Here is an 18756-nt window from a genome sequence, read left to right as displayed (position 1 = left end):
TAGACGTGGCATGAGCTCTAGAAGTCTAGAATACGAAAAACGTGGTGTCCCATTTCCGTCAGTCTTGCCTGTCTTGTCTGTCTGTCTGTCGTCTGTATCCATTTTTGTTAGAGACGTAATCTCCGAAACTATCCGACCGATTGTTGTCACGTTTTGTATGTGCGTTAGGAATATCACGTAGATGACCTTAACCAAAATTTCTCTAATCATCCCCATCAACAACATGATCATTCCCTCAAATTTTTTAACAATAAATATTTTTTTTATTTTATAAAATCATATACTCCTACACTCCCCATTTAGTTTTATTTACAACTGCTTTACAAAAATGTTTCTGCAATATTCGCTGCGTGTTGTTTATAACCATTGACCTATTTTATTACCGATACCTCGCGCGCGTGCGAACAACTGCGTTGTAGCTGCTTAATGTGACTCGATCTTAAAATGCGTGGCAAATAGTAACTTTTATGAAATAGAAATATATATTTGTCCCATTACGTTTCTTGTTTTTGACAGCTGGTATTTTTTGCTTCCAGTATGGCGATAATGTTACTGTCATTTGGCTGTCAAAATTCATACCGGTAACATGTCCTCCACGATTGGTTGCCGCTTTCGCATTGTATAGGGCTGGAGTTGGTTTTATGAAATAGTGTTCTTTTCGGTCCGTTGACTCGATAATTCTGGTACAACCTCAAATCGTAAACAGCAAACTTTCTTTAACAGGTCCTACATAAATAAAATTACTAGTCTTCCGCTATCTTTGTCTAGCACTTCTCTGGCGAACTCCGGGCACAGGCAATTTGCCGTACTTTCTCAAAGTAATAATAGATCTAGTGACTTTATAGCTGCTTGGGTTGAAGCGCCACGAGGTGACTAATTTTTATTTTCCAAGCGTTCGAAAAAAACTACATTCACAATGACCTAATAATAATTAACATTTAAATTAGCTTAATACAGAACGTTTTGAAATGACGTCATCAAATTGTTTGTGGAGGTGACTAGCAACATTTTGGTTAGCGTTTTACCTTCTACATGGTATTCTTAATACGCGTACAAAATTCGACAACAATCGATCCAGTAGTTTTGGAGATTGTCTGTCTAATAAATATCGACACAAACGACAGACAGACAGACGGAAACGGTAGATCACTTTTTGTGAATTCTAGGGTGTTGAAAATTCTATATACTTGCATTGTATAAAATATTTATTATCTAAGTCGGTGAGGAAATGACCATAAACCCTTGTTTAGACCACCTAGACTGTATGTATATCGACTACCTCTATATAGGCGGCATGTATTTCATAGCCAAGATGAACAAAATTGGAAAAAGACACCGAGTTAAATCGAAAGGGAGTTAATTATTAGGGTTCGGATTTTAGGTCGTTAAAAAATGAATAAAAGGAGACATTTTTAGGTCCCAAAATTGACGAATTAGGTTATAAAAATCTGAGTTTAGGTTAAAAACCTGGAGGACAAAATATTTGCTCAACGAAAAAGCATACATCAAAAAAATAGGTATATATATTAAAAAAAAAACATTAAACAAAGCATTATAGAAACAAATATTTTGTGTAACAAAAAAAATAAATAAATAAATAAATAAACGATATATAGTTACTTCCACTAATTACAAGTTATTGCAAAAAAATGATGATCAAATTAAAGCAAGTCGCATTTAACAAAAACTAAAATGTTAATTCAGGTATTTAAAATGAGTTACAAAAGCAAACTATATATTTCTCTAAATTAAATACTGAACAATCTACGTTTTCATTTATGTAGGGGAAAGTCCCCTCATTCGGACCTAGTCGGACATTTTTTCAATTAAAACCAAAATGTAATACGATATTAACTTATCTAGTGTTGAGCCATTAACTTTGACATGTTTTCAATGTTTGGTAATTTTTTTAGAATTTTTTGAAACATCCAAATTGGTTAAAAAAATAATTTTTGAAGGTCTGCAAGTGGTCCAAAATAGGAGACTGGGTTCCTAAATTGGACCACTATATTCTTGAATTGGACCACCAGTTCTTAAATTGGACCTTCTTGGTAAAAATGCATAAAATGAACATAATTTTATTTAAAATGTGAAAAAAAATACGTTCATATATGCTAAAAAAGTCTGTAACATTTTCCCTGTTGAAACCCTTCGCCCGAGCCATGGATGTTTTTTCTGGTAATCGAAGTGATAGTTCGGGATGTCTTCTAATGAAATTGTAATACCATTTTTTCCAGCACGTTGTAGAGTATTGTTAAATCTGTGGTATATTTTGTTTTTCTCCACCAATTGATATGCAAGGTTCATCACATCTCGTCTGGTGATTCCAAAAAAGCAAGCTTCTAACCTAAGGACGTGTTCCAATAAATCAGCTTCTAATTCGGCAGGCAACGTTGTAATCACCCCGGCGCGTTTCGTACTGCCCTTAATGTGTTTGTTACTATCTGACAAACGTCTTTTAAATGTGGCTTTTGGCACATTAAATTGCCGACAACATTCGTTCAACCCTAGTTGATTTTTACGAAAAGCAGTTAGTGCGTTATCCATGTTCTCTTCGCTCCATTTATAATACTTCTTTTTTGCTTGTTTTTCCGCATCCATCTAGTATAAAATCATAGTTAATAGATTATAACAAGAAAATTTATTATTGGGCATTGTAATACGAAGTTCTAAAATTACGCGCCTAGATACTGTGACGTGATTGGTCAAATCGGGAGTTCCTTCAATTAGACCGGTCCAAATAAGGAGAATCTAAGGTGGTCCAATTTACGCGCTGGTACAAAATTTACTATTTTCTTGTGTTAAAACGCTATAACGAAGTAAAACATATTTATTTCTAGGTTAGGTTCTTAATTTTATTACGCATATCCTTACAAAAACATGCGAAAAGTTGTATCACAATGGTAGCAAAACTTCTTTGCAATTTAACAAGCAGACACTTACCGCTACAGAATGGAATTTTGCACAACACTGCTTTGGCGCCAAATACTTTCGAATAATATGCACTAGATGTCGGCAATTATTCTAGATTTTAAAAAAATAGGGTGGTTCAATTCAGGCACTGGTCCAATAAGGGGGACTTTCCCCTAAATTGTGATTATTATGAACTTCAGGATTTATATGAAGGTTTATGTCATTCTGTACATTTTCTGAATTATGTGAGGTTCTGTCTATTTCAGCCTTGTTTTCAGTACTAACGGTTGATGGAATATTTGTGTCAGTTAACAAGTTTTTAGCAATATTTACTTTATTTCCAATTGAATTTTCAATATATGTCTCCGCAACTTTTGTCGATTTCCATCCACCGAGTCGTTTAATTGCAGCAAAATCTGCACCTGAATCAGACAAGATTCAAGCAGATGATCTACGCAAACAATGACCAGTGTATAAATGGGGCTGTTCCAATTTTAGAAATTTTGCAACTCGGGAGGGTAATTTGGAAAATGTGTTAATGCCAACTGGCTGTATAGTGCATTTATTGTTTCTGTAATAAGTAAAAAATCGTGTATTTGGTCTCAGAGATATGTATTGTCTAATTAGTTTTAAATAAGTATTTTCCTTATTATCCACAATCACAAATGTTCGTTTTTCTTTCGTATTTGTTTTTGATGCTGCAATCGTCACTAAAAATTTTGATTGTAGGTCCTCAACATCACTGATTTCTAATTGTAAAAGTTCATGTTTTCTTAAAGCTCCGGCTATACCAAATATTAGTGCAACTTCTAACGTGAAACGTTGTTACAAGTTTAAATTTCGTCATTGGCTTACCTTGGTCATTAAAAACAAATTGTTGGGCGCATCAGAAATAAATCGTTGGATCTGTTCTTTTTCTAAGACCTTTGATTTTTTAGGCACATATCCTTCAGTTTGCCTCTTGATGAACATACCTAATTAGTAATTAACTTGTTAAATTTTCCAATGTCAATATCCTGTTGAACACTGAGAATTGCTTTTAACATTGAGAAATTTGGCCATAGACTTGCTGTTAAGCCACCACAGGTTCTGTATAATTTGTGATATTTTGTTCTGCACACCAAATATAAAACTCATTATAGGTTTTTTCGTACAGCCATCGGCTTTTTGCTGGCAACAAACTTGCACAGGCACTTTTCGCACTTTCCAGAACTGCCGTTGGTAGTTTTTCCGCGTTTTCCGACTGCATAATTACAGAATTACCAAAATTCACGATTTTACTGCAGTTTTGACACAATGGCGAATTGTTGTTTATTACACTCTCAATTATTTGCCGCGGTGACTATAGCAAAGTAGTTAGAATTTTGTAAATTGAAATTTCAGAAAGATTTTTGTTTCTATTTTTAAACTTCGTGCTCGATGAAAAAATATTGTAATCAACTCGAATGTTAATAGGCGATTAATAATTTCGACATCCTTCTCCGAAATTTCCCAAAAAGGCTCAATAGCACGCTTATGGCCAAAGTATTTTATGCTTCGATCCACTTTATGCATCCGTCATGATTTGGACATATCCAACTAATGTTTTAGTCATAAAAGTTTTATTTGTATGTTTGGTTGCATAACTCATATTTTTTATTTTAAGTAATTTTTTTAAAATTACGATCACCGGAAAAGTATTGTAACTAACTCGCCTGTTAATTGGCGATTAGTAATCTCGAACATTAACGCGCTCGTTCCACGCGCGTTAAAATATCTCGAATATTAATCGCCTTTATTAAAAAACTTATTCGTTAAAGAGCTATTAACGATTAAAATTATCCCGGTTCTAAAGCGGGTCATTTGCTTGCAAAAAAAGATAGGTTAAAATTAACTGTACAGACTGCGGCTTATCTAAGAATTAATTTAAAGGTAGGTCGAAACAAAAAACTGAGACTGAAAATATTTAGTATATTGGAAGCTGTATGATCACTGTGGCCTTACAACCTCATTAACAGTTTCTACAAGATCTCGGTTGTTTAAAATTGTTACGTGGTCACCAACTATTGTAGTTACTTGCGCTAAATTCTCGCTGATTTCTGATAATTGATAGTCAGGTCTGTCATCAACCATGGCAAATTTTGCTTTGAACAAATGTACTGAAGATTTAATTTTCTTGTTTTTAAATGTATAATTAAATATAGCATTCAAACGCTGATACATGGTGATAGCTGCCTGTTTTTCTAGTTTAAGCTTGTCACTTATTTGCGAAGGTATCAAAGCTAGAAGTAAATCGATTCCTTGTTCTAAATCTTTGGAATTTAGCAACGTTTCCTAAATAAATTAATCCAAATTATAGACGTACAAATGTAAATAAATCGATTAATAGCTACCTCATGTTGCGAAAGTAGATCCAAAGGAATCATAAAAGAGATTTTTCTCAAAAATGCAGGATGGAAATCTGATTTTTCATGAGTAAACAATTTTTTTACAAAAGAATTTATATATGTTGGTGAGCCGTCGATTAAATTAGGGTACCAATATATCCCTTTTCTTCTAACAAACTAATAATTTCTAAAGCGACCAGAGTTCCAAATGAATATCCAATGAAGAAAAAGGGAATTCTTCTGGATAAATAAATCTCGATGTGCTAAAGACGTATAGAATAGAGTAGCATTAAAATATATCAATTTTAACAAACCGGCAACGCATTCTTCGCAATTTCTTCAATGCTTTTTTCTGGATTTTTATAATTGTATTGTACTCCAATTACATGTGCGTTTAGCGAATTTATCAAATATTCTAGTGGTTTTAAGAGGCCTTCAACTCCTGGTAGCACGAAAACGGTTGGAGCTTCTTCAGATAATCCGACTTGACTGTTCAATCTAACAGCAGCAAGTTGACTATTTACGATGTTGCGAATATGCTCAATGAGAAAATTTGTATTTCCTTGCGTTTTGTTGCAAGTAATTTCCCCAGATTTATTCTCTGCCTCCATTTCAGTCAGTCTAAAATAATTCAAAAATAAATAAGAACATTTTCCTAATAAGAAAATAACTGCCTTGCAAATGTTAAACTTTTCACATCTTTAGATGTTACGTAAATTTCAAAATCTTTCTCTAGAAGTTGAACAATTTCTGTATTCATCATCGAGTCCATACCGAGTTCTGGAAATGTCGTATACTGACTTATAGTTTTCATGTTTTTTATGCCAATAACATGAGCAACAGCTGCGACTGCAGTAAGATTGTCACTTTTGTGATATTTTTCAGCTACCACCATACAAGAAACGACGGGATATTCATGCTTTATCAGCACATCTAATACCTCAAGACAACTTGCAATTTTTTGTTGGAGAGTACCACCAATCACTAACTCTTCATTTACTTCATACATTCTCGCTAACAAACCAACCTTTAAAGTCCTTGCAATTTTAAAAAATAAAAACAATTATGTTAACTACTTCACCGATTGCACCCCATTGGATAGCTACGGCTGGTAATCCATCACGCTTTCGATTTTCGCATATTCTTTCCATAACAGAGTTTGCCATACCATAGTTGCTTTGACCTACATGACCACGACCACAGGGGCGGCTGGTGCCGGGGGGCACAAGAGCACGTGCCCCCCCAAAATTACAACGTCTACAAACACACTGGACATAGCAAAATAGTAATTTTCAATATTTAAAAAATTATCCGGAAATTTGTGTCATAATTATCAAAACTAATTTTTTTATCTCGCTCCACTTGTATAAAATGTATCAAAACTTACTTCCACTTGCATCTAAAGATGTGCCTTGGATATATGATATGTTATTTCTGATGAAATGCTGATAAAAGCCGAGCACAGAGACCGAATGGACCGAATCGTGACCGATTTAGATGTTTTGTTTACACCGGTGCAATGGAAAGTACACGTCGTGGCCGCTTGATATGCGCCTGATACAACTGGCTTGTGAGCCCATTGCCATCGTGCTCTGGAGGATTGAGTTACTACTGCGGGTTTTAATTTTCCTTCTGCGCGAACACGTATGATAAATATTCTTGGATAATCTTCTCGGTAATACAGACATTCGGAAACAACTGCACACCGCTTATATTAATAATATTCGGGCACATAACGCAAGGGTCGACAAAAATCGCCATATATTACGCCGATTGATAATGTGCATAAAATTTTGTGGAGTGTTTGAATTTGCTTTACGTGGACATCACGAAAGTAGGGAATCACAAAATCCAGATATATTTCGAGGTCTGATTGATTTTATGGCTGAATTCGACTTTATCAGATCATTTGAAAGAAGCAACGGTTTTTAAAGGAACGCCTAAAACTGTCCAAAATGAACTTTTAGATGCCATGAACACCGAAGGCAAAAAGGTATGTGGAGAAATCCTTTTTTATTTTTATTGAATGTATTTTTGTATTTATTTGCGTCACACAATTTCGTCTATTAATTGGTAATGACAACCTGTTTTATTTCTTCATATTTAACTCATCAATCAAATTGTGTCCCCCCATTTCAAAAGGTCACCAGCCGCCACTGCACGACCACAAGATAAAGAAGAAAATACAACGAAGTACCTTAGCTGTGGACATAATTTCCTGCTTACTCGATCCAAGTGTAGTGTAGCGTAAGCTTTCGGCTCTAGCGCGGCGTGAAAATTTTCTTCGCTTTGATTTTCAAATAGTGCGATTTTAAGTACAACCGCTAAGTTAAATATGCCATCAACAAATCCCAGTGCACTTGCTTCTTTAATTAAATTTTCACATCCTGCCTCGGTTGTCACATCGTCTGTAGAGACCTTGACTTCAATACCATACGATATCCAAGTACTAAAATTGTTAGATAAAACCTTTACTGCGAAAAGAGAAAGTATTTTACTTAATTCTTTGTAGGTGGTAACCATTTCGAATTCCCGATCTGGAAGTCAGTACCAGTTTTCTGGCACCTCTCAGAACCAACCAATCGCTTAATTCTAAACCAAATCCTCCAAGACCTCCAATAACGATATAAGTGTAATGGCTGCCACATTGGAATCTTAAAAAAAATAATACCAGTAATCAGTCTATTTAATAGACTGTGTTTATGTTTTAAAATAATTGGTACACGGTATATACTCGTATAACGGTAGGAAATTTTAATGTACTTATTTAAAATTTTTGTTTATTACAATATTCGGAAGTGAATGATGTTCTCACTAATAATTTACCTTGGATTTGACATAATTTCTAATTTATTTATATTGCAAGTACGAATATTTTTATCTTTGTTTTCATTTCGCAACTTGATTAGGATTTTGCCAATGTGTTTGCCTGCCAACATATGTTTGTACGATTTCTCTATCTCGTCCGCGTTGAACACAATTCTAGGCAGTGGTTTTACGAAACCTGATTTTATTCCCTCTCTCAAGTATTTTACCACTTTAGACTTCATTTCCTTAACATTCCTAAAAACATCATCTAAAAATATACCATGATAGATGGCTTCTCTTTCCATAAACAAAGAATTGAAAGAATTGTCATTAGCTAAGTCATATTTGCCAATTTCCATAAGTTGTCCACCTCGTACTAGACACCTAATGGAAGCATGCAACTTATCCTCGCTTAACGAGTTTAAAATGAAGTCAACTCCTCGACTCTTGGTTTCTCTTTTGATCATGTGTTCAAATGAGGTGTCTCGTGAATGTCCCATATGGCTGTCCGGAATTTGTGGATAATTTTTCCTTAAATACTCTCTTTTTTCCTGAGTGCCGACGGTTACGTAAATGTCGCATTCATAGTGAAGACAAAGATTCAAAGCAGCTAGTCCAATACCGCCAGTAGCGGAATGAATGAGAATTGTTGAACCTGGTTTCATATTTCCAACCTTAAAGAAAATCGTTGGAAAGACGAATTTTTTATAAAATCATACCATTAAAAGAGCGTAAATAACAGTGGAATACACAACAGGAACCGTTGCTGCATCTTCAAGTGACCACGAATCTGGAATTCTCCAGGCCAAGGAAGAATCACAAGTAACGTAAGACGAAATGCCTTGAGCATTGATCATTCCAGCTAATCTACGGCCACTTAAATCTATTCCGGAAAATTCAAATCCTATTAGACATTCTTGGCCAAGTCGATGAGGGTCTAAAATTTCTGGAGTTATGCGCCCGGTAGATGCCATAATATCTTTGAAGTTGATTGACGAATAATATGTCTACAAACAATAGTTTTTTCTAACATAACATACACGCTAGTAACGTACCGAAATCAAGAGTTGCTCTTTTTTCAGTGCTAGTTGTTTAGTTAAAGATCCCTCTGACCATTCGAAACTAGATATATCTCCTCTAGTTTTGAAATAGGCATTGGTATCGTCACAAACAATTTTCGGGCGTTGTTCCAAACGCAGATGTCGATATGTTCCCCAAGATTTATTCTTATAAACGTTTATAGCCAATTTTTTACTGATTTGTTTACTATAAAATGAATGATGGGGATTAAATTCGGGAGCCTCATCCATCATGAAAAAACACTGAACGAAGTTTTTATTTGTTTCCCGCCTGATGCAATTTATCAAACCCAAAATTCCTTCAGAAACTTGGTTTGTTGCATAAACTATAATGTTATTCCCTAGATTTAAAAAGTTTTGTAATTCGGGCAACCAGTCAAAATTATATGAAGATATTTCGATAAACCTGGATTTCCCAATCTTCACCTTTTTCCTAAATAAAATAATTCTTTCATTTGGAGTTACATAATCAGTGAGAATTTCGATTTCATTGATATGTTTTTCTAGCTTGAAGTTGATATCTTCTCGTGTTAAAATAAATCCGTTTTTGCTAGGAGGTGTTAAGAATTGTTGTAGATTGTCAGATTTTTGGAGAATCTTGCTGCCAATGTACAAAAGTATGTTACTTTCTGACGTTAAGCTAACACTTTCGAATTTGATGCCAAGTGATTCATCTACACTGGTTTTTGACGAAATAGTTAGATCAGGAGTCACTAATGGAAGATCTACAAGGGCTTTATTTACAAAGCCTACTATATATTCAGCGTTTTTATCCGTAAATTTGTTAATGATTTCCACAGCTTTAAACGTAGCTTCTAAAGTATTTTCTAAAATAAGCTGGGTGTTGATTGTCAGTACTTCGTCTAAATCTAGTGATAAATTATTTGGGACAAATACATGTTTTTCTAAAACTGGTTCGATCCACAGTTTTTTCTTGAAAACGGATTTTACTTGCAGTCCATGTATTTCAATTCCACCAGATCTAAAATTTATACTATCTATTTATATGTAATACTAAACAATAATTTCACTACTTGATTATGTTACAGTCCTCGTTTACATAAACAGGTAAAAGACATTCTTCCTCATCCGGACTTTTCGCAATACCCATGTGTTTTAAAGGATCGATGATAATTTTCTTGATACCAACAGGAACGTAAAGCAATCTTGTGTCAGTACCAAGGATTTTCATTTGAAGCATATTATCCATGAACGTACACCAATTGTCGTCCCACCTAATCACACCCATAGAAGCTTTTACATTGCATCGTTTTATGGCTTTGAACAAACCACTGAAAGAAATTGAAATAAACTACAACTTACTTTGTTCAAACCTACCTATAACTGTAACCTCTTAGGCAAAGTTCTCGATAAATTTCGTCCTGTTCCAAATTTTCTAATTGATCGTCACTGAACGAAGTCAAATGTGGCAAGTCAATTTGTTGCTGGTTTGCATTTGGACGAGTTTGGATACGACCACTGACCAACAGAGATTTGTTTTCAAGAATTTCGAAATTACCTGTTCCTTTTTGAATCGTTATAAGCAGTTTTACGTAACCGCTCCTAGGCACTGTAAGAGCTCTGGCAAATTTACAGTTTTCTAATAAAACAGGAATTTCGGTGACTAATAATTTTCGACTCCGTGCATATGTTTGCCAAACTAAATTTAGATATTCAGTGGCAGGGAAAATGTTGCGTCCTAAATTATTTACCTTACTGTTAACCTATGTTTTTGATTTGTCCAAGTTTCTTACCATCAACAACGTGACCTTTTAGAAATTGTTGTTCCTCGTTTACAACTGAATATCTATATTCAGACTGCTCAGTATTAATTGATTTGAATTCACTAAATTTGTACGTATACCAAGATTTTTTGTGGTCCCATTGAAGAGAAGGTGAAATCATGGAGGTGCCTCTACTAACAGGGAACTTTACTGTAGGGTAAAGTTTGTCAACTTGGGGAAGGTTACCTTCGGTGTATAATCTGGAAATCGATATTACAGCCTTGAATTTGCAGTAGCGATAAATATTTACGTTCCCAATAGAACCAGCAAATTGAAATCACCATTTTCTCCCACCAAATTATTGTCACAATTGTGAGGCAAGTCAGAAATATTTAACGTTAAAGTGGGTTTAGACCGATTAATAATATTTTCATAACCATCACCCATCAACTCTTTGAGCTTGGAATCAACTATATTTGGAATACTCTTTTTGCTAAATTTGATCGCTGCTGACACTGCATCTTCCAGTTCCATAACATTGTAATTGTAAGCAACAACGATTTTCCCAAAAGAGTCACCGAACAAACCAGTAGGTGACAACTGTAACATTTTTAAAATATCTACAACGATTAGTTGCAAACATATTGACCCTAAAACGTCTTCAATTGGTTCTGTGGTACTATTTAAAATCTCTTGAAACGATTTCACGTTGTTGAACATCAAAATTTCATTAATTCTTTTACCAAGAAAGAAAACTAGATCTTAGTTATTGGTCCTGAATTAAAATCTGAACTCACCTTGCTTCGACATCTTTGAAGATTGAAAACTTCCTCAAATAATAGGCGATCGTGCGAAATTTATTGGCAAATGGCCCAAACAATACGTGAAAGCTTGGACGTTGAGTAGGTAATAATTTCGACGACATCGATACAACTCCACCTTTTGAGACGATTGCATATCCTCGATATCGATGATTTGGAAAATTCACTTTATACAACTGATGAAGGAGACTAATATATTCTTCGTCTAGGTTTTTGGTAGAAACATCGTTTAACATTTTTAAAACTGCCTCATTGGTTCGACCGCTGACACAAACTAATCTAGGGACATCGTCTTTCGGCAGTCCACCTTCGATTTTATCTTTTTTAAATCTTTGTAACAAAATGTGACAGATGTTGCCTCCAAAACCAAAGTTGTTAAGACTTACAACAGCTTCATGGTCTAGAAGTTTAGTAGTTTCTGTCACAATTTTTATTCTGCTTTGTTCAATTTCCTCCAGTCCCTTTTTAATTCTTTTCAAATGTATATTAGGTGGTATAAATCCGGTTTCCATTGAAATCAGTACTTTGATAATTGAACAAATTCCTGATGCAGCTTCTGCATGACCCATATTTGATTTTAATGAACCCAGGAGAAGTTGTCTTTCGCATTTATTTGCCAAAGCTCGGTCAATAGCTTTCACTTCTTTAGGATCACCAGCTTTAGTACCAGTGCCATGGGCTTCAAAGTAACTCACATTTGAAAAAGTAATATTACTTTCTTGGTATATCTCTGTCAAAAGCTTTGCTTGCATTTCTGAGGAAGGAAATGTAATTCCCTCCTTTTTAAACCCGTCACAGCTCACTTTTGCATGAATAATTTTTGCATAAACTCTTTTCGCACACTTAGATTTTTGAAGAAAAAGACATGCACATGCTTCGCTTCTAACGTAGCCGTTAGCATTCTGGTCGAATACTTTACAAGCACCGTCATCACCTAAGGCTCCTAGGCTAAAAATAAGCTACTATAAAACAACAACTATTTACTTAGTGAAATAACTGTACTCAAAATATTGAATTGTAGTTGTAGGATGTAATGTTAAATTACAGGCAGCAACTATTGCGTTTTCGCATTCACCATTTCTCATTGATTTAAATGCCGAGTGAAAAGCATTCCCAGAACTGCTGCAAGCGCTCTCAACTGTAAATGACGGTCCCTTTAATTTCAAGTTATAGCTGAGACGGTGAGCGTACATCGATTTAAGGTAACTGAAACAGATACATTTGTGATAAAAATTACTATTCTGCTGCATAGGACTGTTCATTCTCAACCAACACGTCTACAGTACGAAAATTCTATGAAAATCAGATGGCTCGTCCAGTAATAACACAAAATCAAGATGGAATACTATTTCAGATGAGACAAAGCGCAGAAACTATAATAAACGGTGACGCAACACCCCCTGAGGATAAGAGGTGTTGATATTTGGATGTATAAAAATATTGTTAAAAATATTCTTAAAAAAAAAGTTTGTACAATCTCGACTCATTTAGTATCTATTTGAAAACGTATGTATGATTTATTTACATAGTCTTGTTTAATGTGTTTAATGTATTGTGTGTTAATTTATTGTGGCAAGTCGAAATTTTGTGATGAAGTCACCGATAAATAAAGTTATTATTAGGCCAGAGCCGAAGCCTTCGAAAATCATAAAATTGAAAAAAAATTAGAACAGGATGATATCCATTCGAAAAGGATGAAAATATAACAAAAATTAAAGGAAAATTGATTTATGGGCAATCTTAGGTCGGGAAGTGGAAGGGGGTGAACTTTTAAGGGTAGAAAACGGTTTATCACTATTTCCGGCAAAACTACAAGTTCTATCATAAAAAGTTAAATGGCAAAGTTGTAGGTAATATGGATTTGCAATTTTTACTTCCCGAGCGTAAGCAAAGGAAGTATTGTAATCGAGTCCGTCGGCCGACTCTCTACTTTTACGTTTTCTCGATCTTTCATGACCCCTAGAAGACGAAGAAATAGGTCTCCCATTTCCGTCTGTCTGTCCGTCTGTCCGTCTGTCCGTCCGTCTGTCTGTCCGTCTGCCGTCCCGGATTTTTATCAGACAGATAATCTCCGAAAGTACTCGACCGATTGTTGTGAAATTTTGTACTTATATTAAGAATATCATGTAGATGGTAAAACGCTAACCAAAATTTGTCTAATCATCCCCACCACTAATGCGATGACGTCACTTCAAAATTGTACATAGTAAATGGGTTTTCAATTGTATAAAATAACATAGTCCTACACATGTAGTTTACAACTCCGAATCGACTTTTCACCCGAAACGTCCAGATTTTTGGAAAAAAAATCAAAATTATAAAACAACATTTTGAAATTTAATTTTTAATCTGCTAACCAGAATGCTTTGAAATGCTGCAGATATTTTAAGGCTATAAAGAGCATCATAAATCTTTGGTCAAAAAATATTTGCTTATCCCCTCCAAAAACTTGATTACGTCAGCTCAAAAGTTTGTGGAATAAATCATATCTAAAATGTACAAAATATGATGAGTCTGTACTTGTGATCTATCACTCCATTCATATTTTTTGGATTTGCATATACAGGGTGACTCAAAAAAATTAATGAATGCGTAAATTTATTTTACTGATTTACTCAGAAACTACAAAACCGAATGCTTTGAAATGTTGCAGATGTTTTAAGGCTATAAAGAGCATCATAAATCTTTAGTCAAAAAATATTTGCTTATCCCCTCCAAAAACGTGATGACGTCAGCTCAAAAGTTTGTGGAATAAATCATATCTAAAATGTACAAAATATGATGAGTCTTTACTTGTCATTTATCAATCCATTCATATTTTTTGGGTTTGCATATACAGAGTGACTCAAAAAAATTAATGAATGCATAAATATATTTTATTGATTTAATCACGAACTACAAAACGGAATGCTCTGACATCTTGCAGATGTTTTAAGGTTATAAAGAGCATAATAAATGTTTAGTCAAAATATATTTGCTTATCCCCTCCAAAAACTTGATGACGTCAGCTCGAAAGTTTGCCGAATAAATCATATCTAAAATGTACAAAATATGATCAATCTGTACTTGTGATCTATCACTCCATTCATATTTTTTGGATTTGCATATACAGGGTGATTTTTTTAACTACAAAACCGATTGCTTTGAAATCTTGAAGATGTTTTAAAATTATCATAAGCATGGTAAATTTTTGATCAAAATGTATTTGGTCGTCACCCCTAAAAAATTTATGACGTCACCACAATATTTTGCAGAATAAATCCTATCTAAACTGTACAAAATATGATGAGTCTGTACTTGTGATTTATCACTCCAATGATTTTTTTGGATTTGCATATACAGGGTGACTCAAAAAAATTAATGAATGCGTAAATTTATTTCATTGATTTACTCAGGAACTACAAAACCGAATTCTTTGAAATCCACTGCGAAAAAAAAACATCATAGGCATGCAGTCGTCACGTTTCCGATAGCGAGGGAAGTACTGTCTAAACTCTTTAGACCAATTTTTTTGCATTTCCTGTGAAAATTTGCCATAGTAGTGTATATTTTTTTACAACATCAGAAAGTAGCGATTTCAACTGAAATTCTATTTGTGTTGGTCGTCATACAGAAATATAAGTGATTTGATTGAATAATTAGTTTACATTGCAACAGAAATTGATAGAACTAAGGTAGGTGTTGGGAATAGCACCAAAGAGTGAAAAGAATATTATGGCAGGCATAAATCCACTACCTCTAAGCGAAATTATTTAAATTTTAAAATTTTCTCACCCAGTAATTGCAAACTTCTGGGGTTCCTTAATGCTGGCAAGTGTAGTATTTTTCATCTCCGTCCAGCCAACACTAATGAATACACCAGTTCTGCTTCCTTTCAGTTCTGACGGATTTACTCCAGCATCCATCACAGCTTCAATAACCGTTTCCATTAAAATTCTCAAACCTGGGTCCATATTATCAGCTTGACGAGGATGTATTCCAAAATATCCAGCATCAAATTTGTTAATATTATTAATATTGCCGCTTCTTTTTGGGACGTCGTGACGATCAAGTTTCCACCTTTTATCATTTTCAGTAACCATGTCCTTTTTGCTGAAGAGATTATCTTGAAACTCGTAAATATTATCTGATTCCGGAAAACGACCGGACATGCCTGTTATAACTACTTCTTCACCAGGTAATGGAGACGATAACCAATGACCATATTGATAATTAGGGTTGATCAATTCTTTTTTTACATCTTCAGTTAAACCCATTGTCATGAACAAAGTAGCTATCACTAAAGCAACAACGTTAACTATTTAACAATAACAAAAATTATAAGAAAACTATTGAAGAACAAGAAAGAATAATAATCGCCAACTGTTGCACTAGTAACTATAGAAGAACAGCGAAGGAAATAATGATGGACTCTTTTGGTGGGTGCACATACATATTTATCGGTTGTGCAGCGGAAATAAAATTAATTTGAATATTTGCATTGCCATATTCATGCAATGTACATTTTTTCCAAATACGCGCCCGTTACTTTAAGGATAAATACAAAAACATACAAGTATATTGTTTTAGCCACTGCATCATTTAAATACAATGGTAAAGTTGTCTGTTGACGTTCCTACGTCTCAAAGAAATTGAAAACTTTAGTGTAAACAAAAAAAAGTTTAAATTTTATGCACATTATGTACATTCACTTTTTGCTTTCCGAGCGTAAACTAAGAAAATAGTATTAGTAGTAGTAGTAGTAGTAGGAAATCGAGTCCATCGAGAGAATACGAAAAACGTGGTGTCCCATTTCCGTCTGTCTTGCCTGTCTTGTCTGTCTGTCTGTCGTCTGTATCCATTTTTATTTATTTTATTAATATCACGTAGATGACCTTAACCAAAATTTCTCTAATTATCCCCATCAACAACATGATCATTCCCTCAAATTTTTTAACAATAAATATTTTTTATATTTTATAAAATCATATACTCCTACACTCCGCATTTAGTTTTATTTACAACTGCTTTACAAAAATGTTTCTGCAATATTCGCTGCGTGTTGTTTATAACCATTGACCTATTTTATTACCGATACCTAGGGCGCGTGCGAACAACTGCTTTGTAGCTGCTTAATGTGACTTGATCTTAAAATGCTTGGCAAATAGTAACTTTTATGATATAGAAATATATCTTTGTCCCTCTTACGCTCCATGTTTTTGACCGCAGGTATTTTTTGCTTCCAGTATGGCGATAATGTTACTGTCATTTGGCTGTCAAAATTCATGCCGGTAACATGCCCTCCACGATTGGTTGCCGCCCGCTTTAACATTGTATAGGGCTGGAGTTGGTTTTATGAAATAGTGTTCTTTTCTGTCCGTTGACTCGATAATTCTGGTACAACCTCAAATTGTAAACAGCAAACTTTCTTTGACACGTCCTACATAAATAAAATTACTAGTCTTCCGCTATCTTTGTCTAGCACCTCTCTGGCGAACTCCGGGCACAGGCAATTTGCCGTACTTTCTCAAAGTAATAATAGATTTAGTGACTTTATAGCTGCATGGGTTTAAGCGCCACGAGGTGACTAATTTTTATTTTCCAAGCGTTCGAAAAAAACTACATTCACAATGACCTAATAATAATTAACATTTAAATTAGCTTAGTACAGAACGTTCTGAAATGACGTCATCAAATTGTTGATGGAGGTGACTAGCAACATTTCGGTTAGCGTTTTACTTTCTACATGGTATTCTCAATAAACGTACAACATTTGAGAACAATCGACCCAGTAGTTTTGGAGATTGTCTGTCTAATAAATATCGACACAAACGACAGACAGACAGACGGAAACGGTAGATCACTTTTTGTGAATTCTAGGGTGTTGAAAATTCTATATACTTGCAATGTATAAAATATTTATTATCTAAGTCGGTGAGGAAATGACCATAAACCCTTGTTTAGACCACCTAGACTGTATGTATATCGACTACCTCTATATAGGCGGCATGTATTTCATACCCAAGATGAACAAAATTGGAAAAAGACACCGAGTTAAATCGAAAGGGAGTTAATTATTAGGGTTCGGATTTTAGGTCGTTAAAAAATGAATAAAAGGAGACATTTTTATGTCCCAAAATTGACGAATTAGGTTATAAAAATCTTAGTTTAGGTTAAAAACATGGAGGAAAAAATATTTGCTCAACGAAAAAGCATACATCAAAAAAATAGGTATATATTAAAAAAAAACATTAAACAAAGCATTATAGAAACAAATATTTTGTGTAACAAAAAAAATAAATAAATGTATAAACGATATATAGTTACTTCCACTAATTACAAGTTATTGCAAAAAAATGATGATCAAATTAAAGCAAGTCGCATTTAACAAAAACTAAAATGTTAATTCAGGTATTTAAAATGAGTTACAAAAGCAAACTATATATTTCTCTAAATTTTCGATTGTAAATTTACACCTTTGATCGCTTAAAACACTTTTAAGTTTTGAAAACGTGCGTTCCACATCACAAGAAGTGATGGGTGCAAAATTAAATATTGAACAATTTACGTTTTCATTTATGTATGTCTTGTTAGTAGCATTTCCATTACCGCAAATTACGTTATTTATTGAACATATATATAAAATCGTATCTTGGATTCTTTTTTAATAGAGAACATAATTTTTGGAACGCCATTTCCCCCACCTTTCCTGGTGTGTTTTTTAAAGATGTATATACTTTTTCCATAATTTCCATACTTTGGTTTAACTTTAAACCTACAGTTTCTAATTGTTCTAATGTATCAGCAATAATTTTAAAGTGAGTTTTAATGTACAAGAGTTCGTTTTTAACGTTTGCTTTATTGAGGAATTCTTGAGCTTTTTTAATGCTTTGTGCATCTCTGGCTTCAAATGACATTACAACCTAAAAGTATTCAATATAAGAAATGTTTCAGACACTAAATGTAACCCATGTGCCATACATGTTAAGGGTGTTATATTTTCATAAAACACTTTCAAATCCAGTTTTGATCATGTACGAAGCACCACCTGGTAAATACCCTACAT

At 34.1% G+C, this 18756-nt stretch overlaps 1 pseudogene; it reads right to left on the bottom strand.

The window, feature by feature from the left end:
- Positions 1–379: 379 nt before the first annotated feature.
- Positions 380–16034, bottom strand: LOC135138590 (fatty acid synthase-like; annotated as a pseudogene).
- Positions 16035–18756: the final 2722 nt, after the last annotated feature.

The sequence above is a fragment of the Zophobas morio genome, unplaced genomic scaffold, assembly GCF_036711695.1.
Source record: "Zophobas morio isolate AGI-343-1 ecotype UQ-CSIRO unplaced genomic scaffold, CSIRO_AGI_Zmor_V1 ptg000030l, whole genome shotgun sequence".
NCBI lineage: Eukaryota > Metazoa > Arthropoda > Insecta > Coleoptera > Tenebrionidae > Zophobas > Zophobas morio.
This window is presented reverse-complemented; position numbering and strand designations above follow the sequence as displayed.